Below are 16,014 nucleotides of genomic sequence, written 5' to 3' on the forward strand. Positions count from 1 at the left end.
AATTTATAAATTATAAATAGATGATTACTTATTCTATAATCTTATGAAGTACCACAAGAATTTTCTTTTTGTATAAGTTTTCTTTTTAGTTGTCGTTCAACATTTCTTTGTCTAATTTTCTTCTTCTACATTTCTAAGAAACAAAAAATATTTTACTATTCCTTAATGTAATAAACTGTTAACAATTATGTTGATATAGTGATGAAAGAAGGAGAAACTTTGTATTTGTATTTATTGTTTATTTATTTATTTAAAAATATAACAAAAAAATATGAGAGCAATGTGTTCCTTTTAAACTTAATTTTCCTTTTGAATCCTAGCTAGATTTGACAGCTAATAGGGGAGAACATATTACATATGTGTTTTTAATGCTTAGATTAATGCTTAGTTTGATAAAAAAAAATTTTTGAAAAAGTTGTTATTTTTTTCTAAAAAGCAAACATTTTGTTATTAAGATCTTTTAAATGAATATAATATTTTACTCATTTGAATTATGGAATAACTATTATTTTCTTGTATATATGGCCATATATTCACTACAGCAAATGCTGAAGATAGTGGCGATTAATTGGTAGCTGTTTATCAAACTGCCACAAATTGATAAGATTAGACTGTTATAGGCGCGGTTTGTGTTTCAACTACAAAAAGAACCAAAATAACGGCAGTTTTCTTTCCAATGGCCACAATCAAATCAACAAGAGAGCCAAAAGCCCTAAGGGCTCCCGTCACTCACTCGACCAACTTCACAGCTCTGAAATCTGAATGACTCTCCCTTCTCCAACCCTGGCTTCTCTTTGACCACCAACACAGCGCCACCATCGATCATCATCCCCAATGTCTCCGTCAGAACCACAGAACCACCATTGTCATCTTCTTCTTCTTCTCCCATTCTTTCTTCTTCTTCTTCCACCTTCGCCGAACAACCCTGGGAAAACCCTTCTCTCTTTCTTTTCCTGTCTTCTGCCTTCTTTGTCTCGCCACTGGCTCCTATCCAGCGCCGTCGCGACCATCTTTTTCTCCTCCTTACAACCTTGCACTGTGGCTCTCTAGCTCGCCCCTGCCTCCCTCATTTTCAGTCGCAGAATCAGAACAGAGCCACTCCAGTTCTAGCGAGTTCAGACGCAGCAGCGGCTGGTCATTGCCACTGCATCCCTCTCTCCTAGCTCTTGCTCTATTCTTCGACTCAGGTTCTCAGATTACCTTTTCTTCTATGTTTTAGTTAATTTAGGATTAGTTATATGTTGATTCTAGTGTTAATTTGATTTAGTTAAGATTATTTGCTATTGTTAGTTGAGTTTAGGTTAGAATTAGGATTTTCTGATTAGAATTAATGTTAGTTTATACATAGTTAAACAAGCTATTAAAAGCTTCTTGAGTTTGAATTTCAATTTATTTGGATTGATTAACTGATATTTTGCTGAGTCACTATGAAATGCTGCTGATTTTTCATGTCATTGGTGCTGAATTTTAAATTGGTGTTGCAAAGAATACTTGTTAGTGCTATTTTTGTGTTGTTTATGCTTTTGCATGCCAAGTGTTCGACAATATGCTAAGTAGTGTTTGGTGTGATCTGGATGTTGTGGAATTATACCTATTAAAATTATATCAAGATTATTCATTCTTCATATATAGATGTGAAAAATTATGAGATTGTCATTATGAAAGTTAAGTTTATATATGTTATTCTCTATGATATTATAAAGGTAACTATATAGATGCTATTACGATGATGAATTCTCTTATCTACTAATGTATAAAAAATTGGTTTTACACTCTTTAGTCCACAACTTGATTAAACTAATTAACAATCAAAAGCCACCATCCAAAAATTGATTACTATGCTAAATGAATGAGGGAGAAATGGTCTTCATCTTCTTAGCTTCTTCATGATCACGACTTGAATAGCTATGTTTAGCTGAAAAACAAAAAGCATCACGTCTAAGCAAAGGGAAAAAAAATAGAAGAAAACAAAAAGTTACGCGCATTACTTGTGGAAAATTAGTGAATGGACAGTGATTGATATTCATATCAATCTTTTGTGCTTGGAGCACATCATACGAGTATATTGAAAGAAAATTTTCCTATAGGACAAAGGTAAACATTACAAGTTAATGAAAGTATTATAAGTTAAGTGCCTAGAATTTGCAAAGAACATTATTGTTTAAGGAAGTTCCCATGAATTAGACGTGTATAGTGACTAGTGAAACGAATATTTGATGAATCCATTGCAAAGAGAGTGAGTGGACTTGGGAGAGTGATGATCAAAATAAACGAACAATAGAGAGTGAGTTCAAACGAATATATATCACATTTTTTCTTTAATTTTTCTTTTAGTACCACCATTACTTATATCGTAATTTTCTTTTTTCTTTTTCATGAAACCTGGTTGGCATAGTAGTTAGAATTTCAATTTAACTTTTAAAATTATTCGATATTACGATTTTAAATGAGTAAATCGATTTTACAAAATTTATACTAGGTCTAACAATTTTACTATTTAAATCTTATTAAAATCTTACTTTTTAACATGTACTTAATTTACTTTTTTTATTTCACATAAATCTCAATTTTTTCTGCCTGGTTGGCATTGTCACTCTTTATCTATCTCTCCGAAATTGACGTTGCAACTTGCAAGTTGCAGCACGACTTTGTCAAAGTCTGATTTTTGTTTTACGGGTAATTGGTGAGTGGATTTTGTGACACTGAATTCTTGTTATACTTTCAACCTTCAAGTTTTTATTTTTAAAAATAGTTTATTACAATTGATTTTTAAAAAATAACTTACATTAATGTGAACCTTTCACAGCCAAAATAATCTATCTTAAGGCACTAAAAACTTTTGGAACTTATATAGTGCAAATATATATGGTGTGATTCGATGGGAAAACTGAAGTCTGGATATACAGTTGTTTACATATAGATATTTGACACTCCCATAAAGGTGTAAGAACACCATACTTGCATAAAGAGAAAATTAATTGTTGGAACAGAGTTTAAAAAAGAGAGATAGATGGAGAATGAGTTCTAAAAAAAGGCCTCACTAGCGGCTGGAAAATATGATGGCAAACTACCAAACTAAGCTAACATAAACACTACATACAATTTACTCCATGTAGCTAACTGTAATACAAGCCAATTAGCATTTATATTTAGATGATATCATCAAGTGATTTTTATTTGACAAGTTAAAGAAAATACAAACTTTTCATACCACTCCAGTTAAAAATCAATCCAATTCTTGAATCACTCCTAAATCTTGGGTAATCTTGTTTAGAAGATATTTTAGATTATTTTGATTTAATTAATTAGTTATGTTAAAATATTTTAATTTAGTTAGTTAAAAAATATAGTAAAATATTAATATTTTAGATTAATTTAATTTAATTAATTAGTTGTCATATTAGAATATTTTGATTTAGGTAGCTAAAAAATGTGTTAGAATATTAATATTTGGGATTATTTTAATTTAATTAACTAATTGTCATATTAAAATATTTTGATTTAATTAATTAAAAAATATCTTAGAATATTAATATTTTAGTTTATTTTAATTTAATTAATTAGTTGTTGTTTCTAGTATCCCACTCCATTATTGTTTATTATTAGAAGAGAAAATAGTATTGTAATACGAAAAATTTAATGGGCGTAAAAAGTCTATTAGCAAGATACATTGATTTTTAATGTATTATTTTTCAGAAAATGGATAGTTATTTCAAAATGAAATATGTATCAACAAAAACATACATATATAATTCATGTTTCTAGTATCCCACTCCATTATTGTTTATTACAAGTGTAATTACCGTGCACGTGATGTAAGACCCAGATTTTTAGAAAATAAATAATGAGTTATTTATATTTATATATATGGTTTTATTTTTAGAAAGATTATGAGACTTCAAGTTTTAAATTAATTTTGTTTTATATAAATTTTAATTATAATTAGATATTTTTGATTTACTGAGATTAATGATTTTTGTTTAATTAAAATTCAAAGTTCTAATAATTAAAGATAAAAGAGTTTTATATATAATTTAAATTACATAATTGAAGGTTTTGATTAATTTTATGAACTAAAAAAAAATGTATTTATTTATCTTTAAATTGTAAATTATAGTATTTAATTAAAAATAATTTGTAATTTAAAAAATAAATAATAAATAAATATTCTTAAAATTAATTATATTGAATTAAATCTGGTTTTGAATTAAAACTCTACTCAAATCCTGAATTTCCAATTCCAGACCCTAATTTCACTAACCCTAACCTTTCTTACCCAACTTACTTACACATGTAATCTCCCTTTCACACCTGTTTGCTACTCAATGAGCCACGTTACTAATTCGTTACTAACTCCTCACCGCTACTCACTCACCATCACCATTCCTTTTTCCTTTTATCCCACCCACACCCACACAGAAAGAAAGGAAGAAATCAGAAGGAAGAAACGAGGAGGGATTGAGAGTGAGGAACCAGAGCCGCGGGAAGAGAGGGGAGGAGAGGAAGGGTGACGCCGGAGGAGAGAGCGAGTTCGCGGAGGAGAGCCAGAGGAAAGACGCGCCGTTGCTGTGCGAAGACCATCGTCACCGTCGAGCTCGCCATTCCATCGTGGAGCCGTGACGCTGTCGCATCGCCATCGTGCTTTCTCGCCGCCGCTGCCGTCGATGGAACCATTATCGTCGGAGGAGCCATTGCTGGGAGAAGCCCTAGCCATCACCGTCGCGGATGAACAGGGGAGAAAGAGAAGGAGTGACATGACGGGAGAGAAGGGGGACCTCCGCCACTGCAACGGCCGCTGGCGAGTTGCACGCCACCATGGAGTCACCATTCTTGCCACCGTTTAGCTGCTGCCACTATTTCTCGATTTGACGAACATGCTCCTTGTTCTAATTCCAGTTTTTTCGATTTCCGAAACCTGTAACTTTCTTCCTTGATCTGTGATCAATTTATCCTTCTGCTATATCCCTGCCCTAATTACAGTAGCATGTGTTTTGCTCTAGTCATTGCTAATGCATTTCCGGGATAATCATAGTTGGTGCAGTTGTCGCTGTTGCTGCCTTGAAGGAGTTGAGGCTACTGCCGCTGCTCTGGCTGCATTGAGGGTTGCTGCCGCTGTTGAAAATTAAGGGATAAAGAAAGGGGATTATCGCGGTTAGTTCCTACGGGTTCGACAAATCAAGGTAGGGGGTTTGTTTTAAAAATAAAGGTTTTAAAGTATGAACGCCAATAACATTAAATGAGTAATTGCAAATAGTTTATGGCTTCTTTGTGTGAATAATTGTTGGAATTGAGTTGAATCATAGCTGTGATTGGTGATTGGTTTAATGATTTCATGTAGTAATTATTGATGATGTTGTGTGTTTTGAAGTGATACATGATGATAGTACTTGTTGATGATGGTTTTGAGTATGGAATATTGAGATGGTTGCTGGAAATTTATTTGATGAATCATAACTTGAGATATGTTGTGATAGATGAGATGCTAAAGAATGGATGCTGTGATAATATGATTACGTTGCACCTATAATGTGAAGTGGTGAAATATTGAATTAAGCATTCGTGGGCAAATTTTGTTAGTTTAAAGAAAGTTAGAATTATGGTTTTAGAGGAATTTTAGGCTTGAATATAAAATATGGTATGAAGGGTTGTTAAAATTACTTAATGCAGAATTTTCTGCATAATTGGCAGCAGCTTAAAATAAAAACTGGGAGCAATCTAGACATAATTCTTTATCCAAATTATTTTTCTGTCAAACTTCAAGAAGTCGAGATTTCTCCATAAAAATTTCAGGGAATTTGGCCAAGTGGTTTGGAAGATATGAATTTTTGAAGTTTAGTGGTTGCTGCAGAATTTTCTGGTTTTCTGGTTTTGCAGTACCAACTTCCAGACGCTATAACTTTTGATTTATTTGGAATTTTGAGTTGCTTCCAAAAGGGTTTTAAAGATATATCAGTCTATTTTAAGTGAGTATAAATTTCACATCCATTTCTATTTTGTAGAGTTAGTTATGTTTCTTGGAAGTTGGGCTGTTTGCAGGAAATTCAGAACTAATTTAAAGAAACAGGGCAGCACTTTCAACTGACTTTTAATTAACCATACGAGATGCTATGGATCTGAAATTTATTTGTCCTAAAACTTATGAGTGTTAAGTATATCCTCACCAAAATTTAGCCGTAATGGATTAGAATTGAATTTATTACAGATTTATTAAAAACAGAACTGCTTGCTGTATTTTTTTCTAAATTCCCTTTAGTGCAGCAACAGATTTTATTAAGTTGGCTATTTAATTCAATTCTAATCCAAACGTGGTGAAACTTGGCTTAGACCTAAAGGATATGTCCAAATTTAGCAGAATGTATGAACTTAGTTAAACAAAGGTGTGTACGTTATCCCTAGGAAACGTTTAAAGTTAAATGGTGATGCAGAGGTACACCTAGTTTCATGGTGATGTGGAGGTACTTTTAGCAACTTGGTGATGCGGAGGTGTGTTTAGTTGTAAGACGATGCGGAGGCATAATGGAAAGGAAAGAAAGTAAGAAATAAAGGGTGGAAAAGATACTTAAAGGGAAAGAAAAAGAATGAGGAACAAGGAATGAAATAAAAGTTGAGAATTATATTGAATGGGCTTTTGTGCCAAACTGCTAATGCGAAAGGGCCCGCCTAACTGATAGCCTGAGATTGCTAATGCGGGAATGTTCGCCTAATTGATAGCACTGTTCCTTACTGTGATACACATTGAACTGTTATTATAATGAGGCCTAATTGACACGGGTAACCGTGATGCCAATATGTCTAATTGACACAGTAAAGGGACCATATTCGGGGTTCACTCCGAGTACGTCGGGTTGCGGGTAGACAACCGACGCATGAGCTCATGGCCTGCGCTAGGAACAGGCATGCATCATCTTGTTTGCGCATTTACATTTGATTGCGTTTGCTTTATTGTTCATTTGTGATTGAGCTGTTGTTTTGGTGATTTGCTTGTGTGTTTGATGAATATTTTACTTGTGTTGTAGTCTTAATAATGTATTTAGGAATGTTGTTTATGGATAAGGAACTGTTAATGTGACTGGATTTTTGTGTAAGTAACGTGATTTAAAGAAAGGAATTTAAAACTGTTTTAAGTGAAATTGTTTTTGTGATATGAACTAGCTATTTGTATTTACTCTGTTTATTGCGGCATTCACGTTCCCTACTGAGAACGTGTGGCTTTGTTCTCACCCCAAAGTTTTTTAAAAAAACATTTTCAGAGGTACAGACAGGATGGCTAATTGAAAAGCTACGGACGAATAGAAGGCTTGTTTGGCTAGTTGCTTTCGGGTTTATTTCCCTCGCCCTTGATGTTGTAAAGTGTTATATTTTTATAGAGGGGTAGGTTTGTATTTAAGTCTTGTATGAATAATTATTATGAGTTAATATTAATTATGTGAGTATATGTTTATCTGACATAGTTGAGCTGAAGTATATACAATTTAAAAGGAATTTCGTTTTTCTTAAAATCTATCGATCAGTTAACGTGTAGAGGCTCAATATTAAATAGCTAATAAAAGGAAACTAGAGTCGTAACGCCTTACCCTTAGTACGATCATGACGTGCTAGAAGTTAAGGTGTTACACGTGATAAGATTGAAATTATAATTTTAAATTATTTTTTAAAATTAATTTAAATTATAATAATTTGATTAATAAAAAAATAACATGTTATGCATTATTTTTTTTAATCTAGTATTAATTAGATTAATTTTAAAATAGTTATTAATCAGTTTTAATAATATATTTTTTTCAATAAATCAGATATATATATACTGAATGTGATCATAAATAATATAATAATAGTTAAATCTATCAACAAATATATTGGCTATTATCACACTATAAAACAAATTAAATATAAAGACTATTAGTACTTATAAATCTATAAAATCACCCTGTCTTTGATTCGTGCAAAGGTTTACTTATCAAATAAACTTAAAATATGAACAAAAAAATATTTATAAAATGGACCTAGCATCACTTGAAAGAATAATGAAAAATAATCAACTTACTTTATTATTCATGAGAATCATTTTTATATAAGTCGTCTTGTTCTTGTAATATTTTAATGGGAGTTTCCATAACCTTATATATTAATTTTGTTAAATAATTGGTAGTTTTTCCTAATATATATACATATACATAAATAATTCTATATATATATATACATAAATAAAAAATATATGAATTATATTTTGTTAAACTCTATGTTACCGGTTATTAAAAATATTTAAATCACATATATTAATTAATTATTTTTTGTTATAATTATTTCGTTATATATATATAATTATTTTTTATTCTTCAATCGTGTAATAATTTTTTATTTTTTATATCCATATATATTCCTCAATTCCGACCTCATTTATACGCATATTAATAGTTTTTTTCTAATAGTGATGTTTTAATTTTTCGTTTTCCTTTTTTTCACGTATCTTTCTTTTTTTTTAAATAGTGATGTTTTAATATTTTTTCCCTTTTTTTTAAATATATTTTTCTTATGAATTACATTACTAATCTGAAATATAAATGAGAAAAAAATGTGATACATATATCCAAGAAAGAAAATAAACTTAAAAATCAGACAAAAAAAGAAATTTTATATTAAAAAATGTAAAAATAATATATTCAAAAATAATAGTCGCAATATATAAACTGAGTGAATAATTTAAATTTCTCTAAAACTAATTTAATCAAATACTAATATTAGAAATAAATTACTTAAATAATATTTAATCTATTCTAGTCCTTAGACACGTATAGATTAGATTCATTCTCGTAACAATAACCAACTGAAACAACATCGTAAGTTCGAACATTTAGAATTCGTGCAAATTCAGATCATTCCCTTGTTCTTTGAAAACCTTATGTATCTCTGATAGAGTTGCATCGCAATTTCTTTTATGGAAAAGGAGTTACGAATGTGGCTTTGGTATGTTGGAAACCAAAATTCGGAAGTCACTATTTATATCTGAGTGTGACACCCATTAAACCCTAAAGGTCAAATAAAATAGTATCTCTGGTTTTATTCTCATATAATTCTAAATCAAAAGTAATAATGACTTATTTAATTCAATATTTATGATAATAAATGAGATGACCATTATATAAGTTATTTAATGTAAAATAGCTTAATTTGTGATATATTAATATATGTATTGCCCAAAAATAAATTAGAAAATAATAATTTCGTAACAAAATAATTATTCAATTTAAATTACAATTAATTGATTGATGGAAATTATAATAAATTGTATGATGTTTAAATAATTAACCAAATTAATTAGTTGATATAATTAATTTATTATAATAAATTAAATTTAATGAGTTAAAAAAATAAATCGAAAAACACCATGAGAAACATGTCAGTGATGCCACGACAGTTTTATCATTAAGTGCATAAATTTAATTTTTATATAATAGAATAGATATTTACAGATTATTATATTAAACACAGACTAAAAAAACACACTAAATAAAATAAAAGCATCAATAGTAAAATATAACGTAAAAAATCACTTAAATTCAAAATGAACCTGTGATGAATTATAATAAATCTATATATGAGAAGTAAAAGTAAAATAAACAATTAAAAATAAAGTAAAAAGAATAATTAAAAAAAATAAAAGAAGATAGAAAAGATAATGTGTAGAGTAGATAAAAAATGTATTATAATAAAATATTAATATAATTAATTAATACAAAGGATGAAAGAGAAAAAATAAAAATACGATCTTATTAAAAAAATTTCAAAAAAATATTTTAAAAAAGAACCTATTAATCAACTTTTATAAAAATATTACAAAAAATTTAAATTATCTTTAAATAAAATAATAATATTCTTAAAAATTATTAATCAAAATAAATAAAAAAATTAATATAAAATAAAATCATAAAAAATATTAACAAAATTAAGATAAAAAAAAATTACAAATTATCTGAAGTACAAAATAAAAAGAGAAAAGGGATATATAAAATAATAAGATAATAAATTGAATTAATTAATTTTATTTATTTTTTTGTTTTATATATTATTTATTAAATAATTTAATATTTATCTCAATCAAATTAAATAATAAATTAGTTATAATTAATTTAGTTTAATGAATCAAACAAAATTTAAAATAATTTGATATTTATTCTAATTAAATTAAATATTTGAAGTTATGATGATTAATGTAATTAAATTAAATTGACGCCCAGGGAGGGTCATACAAATATCCACGAGACTTGGTCAAAATCCTTGGGAAGAAAAAGTCAAGAAACTCTTAGATTTTGGAAACAATTGAATTAAATTAGAAAATGATGTAAACTTTGATATTTTGTAAATCTCTCTCGAAGAAATGTCATCCCTGCTGCTGGTGATGTTGTTGCTGCTGTGCTGTGTAAGCATGAGAACAAGTGATGCAAAAAACTGTTCATTACTATGGTGCGGGAAACATAACATTTTTTTTTTAAACAAAGAAAGCTCAATACTGTAAAGTGGAGCAAACAAGTTAAACAACAAAACTACATGGAAAAATATAATATTTTAGTCTAAGTCAACAATGCCATCAACAACCTGCAGAATCACTAGCAGTCTATTCATTGTAACTCTGGATTGTTCTCTTTATTACGAAGTCAACACCTGTTTCCTTATCATTAAAGATCTTAGCATTTCGTTCCACCCAAATATTTTAAATCACTGCGAAGAATCCAGTCAGCCACCTCTTCTGTTTTTGTTTTCGCTTATGCCAACCAATCCAACTCTCAAACAGTTCTCTAATGATACCAGGAATAACCCAATCTTCATCAAAGGACCGCAACCAACTGCACCACACCTGCCATGTAAGGTCACAGAGAAGAAATAAATGTTTGACTGATTCTACCTCTTTCTTACAGAGTACACAGATATTATCAGTTGGCAAAATAACGCCTAGCCGACTCAATCTCTCCTTGATATTAACTCTACCAACAAGCACAAATCATCCAAAAAGCACTGCGGGAAACATAACATAAAGCACCCTTTCAGGCTTCAAAACAGTCAGTTCACTGTGGGGACCACAGGTACACCCTCTCTTGCGAGGATCATCACCAACTTTTCTTGTATTGGAAATCAGCCAAGTTCAGTGTTCAATCAATTAACTACAACAACTACACTATCCGATTAGTGGATGCAAATTTTGCCTTACTGCATCATCATCATCATCACTACTACTCTAACTCTTCCCTCCTCCTTAATTATTCCTTAGCCTCCTACAATTTCAGTGATTCTGAAACTGAGCCGTATCAGTATTTTTTATACAAAGTGAATGGAGATAGGCTTATGTTCATGAAGCAGATGATATATGTGAGGTGCATCAACGACACTTTCTATGTGAATTTTGATGGCAAGTCTCTCTGGGAATTGGGGCTGAGAGACTCGTGTTATATAGAGTGGATGTATCCAACATCTTGGCCTCACGATGAAGAATGCAAAATCAACAACATTTCATGTAGAGACAACCGCAACATGCTTCTCTATGGTTTTGAACTTTCTTGGGCAGTTAGTTCTTGCAACCGTCACTTTTGGTACCGAGCCGAGATCGATGATCATAACAACGTTAATTGTTATCCTGTTTTTGTGCCACTATTTGCAGGTTTGATTGCTCAATGTTCATTCTTAAAGTAGTGTATAATACTTTCTTAAGTTATTTTCCATAATGATTCTTAAGATACTTGGAATTATCCAATTTGGTTATTGCAGTTTTAATTTCACTATAATGGAATTATCCCATTTTTCGGTGATGACTCAGCTGTTTCAGTGTGCTATCTTGTGTCACATTGAAGTATTCAAGAGTTAGTTTAGTTGGCCAAATTGCAATTTAGACCCAATTTAATCCCTTCTTCTCTATTTAACCCTAATATTTTTTGGTTCCTCTCAAATCTTCTGAACCTTATCTTCTGGTGCTTCTTCCTCCTGTTCTTCTCATTCTTCTTCTTTATATTGATGGGGATGCATGGAAGGAGGTAAAGGAGTCGTATTGACTTTTTGCTGCTAAGCTAAACTTTTGTTTTTGGAAGTTGGGTCTTAGTGGTTGTTAATAATTGAAATTTTGAAAGAAAATTTTGAGCTTTTTGTAGTGGTAGAAGAATGGATGTTGATCTAAAACCTGGGCGAGATGCTTGATTTGGAGTGTTGAATATGATGGTTATGTGAAGAAAGATTGAAAACTACTTATGAGTGTTGTTGAATTTTTGAAGATAGTGATGAGAGTGTTATAGTAACATAGCACATTTTTGTTGCTGACTTGTTGTTGAGGGTAGATTCATAGAAGATATGGCTTCAACCTCTCTTTCTCCAAATGCATCATCTTCTGCAATCTCTCGAGATTCTTCTGCTAATCCAACACCATCATCCCAATCATCTCCATCTTCTTCTTCTAAGACAAATCAAACCTCTGATACCCCTCCTCCTCCTTCAGTTCCTGTAACCTTTCCTCTAACTCCATCCCTTCTTTCACCACCAGATTCTCCACCAATCTCAACACCCTCATCATCAACTCTTCTACCACCACGAAAAGCTCAAAATTTCTTCAAAAATCTCAATTTCTAACAACCACTAAGACCCAACTCCTAAAAACAAAAGCTTAGCCTAGTAGCAAAAAGTCAATACACCTCTTTTACCTTCTTCCACGCATCCCCATTGATATGAAAAAAACATGAGAAAAACACGAGGAAGAAGTACCAGAAGATACTATTCGGAAGATTTGGGAGGGACCAAGGGTTAAATAGAGAGAAAGAAACAAATTGGATCCAAATTGCAATCTGATCAGTAGTTAAGTTAGTCACTGCACATATAAGATAGTCAAATCAGTATTAAAATAGCTGAGTCATTATTGAAAAGATGTCTAGGAACATGATATTTGAATTTTTTAGAATTTATTAGAATTTTTTAAGTTTTTTTAGAATTTTTTAAAATTTTCTAAAATTTTTTATGATGTTTTAGGATTATCTAAAGCGATCAATCTAAAAGATTATTACAGTGAAATTAGAATTTTGATGACTAAATTAAATAATTTCGTGAATTTTAGTGAGTATTATAAAAATTTAAATATATTTTCTCTCTATTTTATTTATTTATTTATTTTCAGTAAATCATGTGTCATAACATAAATCCTAACTATTTCCTTTTTCCCCCTTTATGCATGTTTCTTGTCCGCCCAATTCTGCTGATTGCAGGTATTCTAATTGGAGAAATAAGTAAGTCCTTGTATTTCCCACTATAGTATTTTTATCATTTGGGTTTGAAACTGAGAATTTTGAAAGTTTATGCATTGGACTGTGATTACCTCATGGAATTAATTAATTATAACCTGTGGAATTCTGCAGCAACCAGAGGAACGGAAACATTACGAATACCTTGATTTAAAGTTGACTAAGCAAATTGCATAAATATTATCATTAATAGAAAATATTTTCAAAACTAACAACTCCAAATTTGTATGATTAGTCTATTTATATATCTTTTTCTACGATTTTTGTCAGAGTTTTACTTTGAATTCTATTCGTAGTGCTTTTTAGAGTGAAGATTCAATCGACTAATTTAATTTGTCTATTTTTATGAAAGATAAAATAATTTTTATAAAAAAATACTTCAATTTTAAATCTTTTTATTTTGTGACAATATAATTTTTCTGTTAAAAAATTTATTAAATAGTAACGATAATTATTTTTGTATAAATTTTATATGTAAAAACTCTTTAACAATAGGATCAACTATCACCATCGTTACCACCACATTCCTTATTCTCCTTCTACTATTTCTATTATGTAATCATATTTTAACATTATCATTATCTCCAATACCAATACCATTAGTATCATCATAACTAACACTAATACCATCAATATTAATGTTTTCTTTTTTCATTTCTTATTCGACGCTATTTTTTTTAAATAATTTTTATATTGCGATTACTTTTTTTCTTGCGATATTATTTTCAGCAATAGTCTTTTTTTTTACTTAATCACCATCAGTAAAATTTTTTTTTAAAAATAAACTTATTAATAATTTATGGAGCATTTAAAACCTCCACAAATTATAAATAAAATCTCAACAAAATTAATTTTCCGTTACTATTTAATGAAATTTTTAATAAAAAAATTATATTATCCTAAAATAAAAAGGTTCACAAGCAAAAATGGCCTTGCCTTTTTTGAAATTGGACAAAGACTGAGTTTAGTGCTTACTCATTATTTTAGCATATATAAATGGAGACGAAAACACTTATTTATGTAGGACACTATTGAAGATTTTCTACAATGTGACAAACTATATATTTAAGGTGAAAAACCGTACACTATTTCTCTTGGAGATTGGAGTAGCATGTGTTATTGAGTACTACACAATGAGTATGATATAAAAATACATCATACCTCATAATATCCTTTTTTATGACAATTTCAATCCAAAAGCTCTGATTTTGGACTTGCAAGGCTTTATCTCATTGATAATGGTATTGTGTCTCCGACTGCAACAATTAAAACTAAGACACCTTATGATTTATTTGCTCTTTTTTCTATCTTCCTTGCAGCTCTGTATGTTCTTGTCAAATTTTTACTAGTTGGAGTTCCATTCATCATTCTTTTATGCATATATAAATGGCGACGGAGGCATTTATCTGTGTATCCGACTATTGAAGATTTTCTTCGAAGCGACAATAGTATTATGCCAATTAGATATTCCTACAAGGATATCAAGAACATAACAGGTGTTCAAGACAAAACTGGGGAATGGAGGCTACGGTTCTGTCTTTCAAGGAAAACTTCGAAGTAGCCGCCTTGTAGCCGTCAAGTTGTTGAATAAGGCTAAATCCAATGGCCAAGAATTCATCAATGAAGTGGCTACTATTGGTAGAATTCACCATGTCAACATAGTGCAACTTATTGGTTTCTGCGTAGAGGGATCAAAGCGTGCTCTCATATATGAGCTCATGGAAAATGGATCATTAGAAAAATACATATTTTCCCCTCAGAAGAATGATTCCTTAAGTTGTGAAAAACTCTACATCATTTCCCTTGGAGTAGCACGTGGAATTGAATACTTGCATAATGGGTGTGACATGAAAATTCTGCACTTTGACATCAAGCCTCACAATATTCTTTTGGATGAGAACTTCAACCCAAAAGTGTCTGATTTTGGACTTGCAAGACTATCTCCCACTGATAAAAGCATTGTGTCTCTGACTGAAGCAAGAGGAACCATAGGGTACATGGCTCCTGAGCTTTTCTACAGAAATGTTGGCGCAATCTCATACAAAGCCGATGTCTATAGCTTTGGGATGTTGTTAATGGAGATGGCGAGTAGAAGGAAGAATTTGAATGCACAGACTGAAAATTCTAGTCAGATATATTTTCCCTTTTGGATTTATGATGAATTGCAGGATGGAAGGGAAATAACAATAGAAAATGACACAGATGAAGAGATGAAGTTGGCAAAAAGAATGATGATTGTGGCACTGTGGTGTATACAAACAAGGCCTAATGATCGACCTTCAATGAAGAGAGTTGTGGAGATGCTAGAACAAGACGATGACTTAGAAATGCCTCCAAAACCATACTTCTACCCACTTGATGCACTCACAGAAGAGAATGTTGAAGATACTACAACTCATAACAGTTCAAAGTTATCCTCTAGTGACGTCTCTTCAGTTAGTGATTCAAAGGAATAGAAATAATCTGTCTGGACTCTACTTTGATATAATGTTGCATATTCTGTATCTAGCTAGCTTGTGTATATTAGTATTTCTGATGTCTATGATGATAATAAATTCGTTCCTATGTGGTCTATATATACTTTTTCATCAACTTAGATAATATATATGTGAACAATAATATTATAAAAAATAAGTGACATTACCTTTTTTCTAATAATTACGATGAACTCTCTTATCTACTAATGTATAAAAAAATTGGTTTTACCCTCTTTAGTCCACAACTTGATTAAACTAATTAACAATCA

At 30.5% G+C, this 16,014-nt stretch overlaps 1 long non-coding RNA gene and 1 pseudogene across 2 annotated transcripts; both read left to right on the forward strand.

The window, feature by feature from the left end:
• Positions 1-4,154: 4,154 nt before the first annotated feature.
• LOC107605933 (uncharacterized) lies at positions 4,155-7,443 on the forward strand. Its single transcript, XR_015892245.1, has 3 exons — positions 4,155-4,917; positions 5,033-5,180; positions 7,251-7,443. It is a non-coding gene; the product is annotated as an uncharacterized LOC107605933 (long non-coding RNA).
• A 3,758-nt stretch (positions 7,444-11,201) lies between these two features.
• Positions 11,202-15,811, forward strand: LOC107607711 (rust resistance kinase Lr10-like; annotated as a pseudogene). Its single transcript, XR_015892243.1, has 3 exons — positions 11,202-11,650; positions 13,233-13,253; positions 14,588-15,811. The product of XR_015892243.1 is annotated as a rust resistance kinase Lr10-like (transcript).
• The last annotated feature ends 203 nt before the right edge of the window (positions 15,812-16,014 follow it).

The sequence above is a fragment of the Arachis ipaensis genome, chromosome B7, assembly GCF_059453495.1.
Source record: "Arachis ipaensis isolate K30076 ecotype BB chromosome B7, ASM5945349v1, whole genome shotgun sequence".
Taxonomy (NCBI): domain Eukaryota; kingdom Viridiplantae; phylum Streptophyta; class Magnoliopsida; order Fabales; family Fabaceae; genus Arachis; species Arachis ipaensis.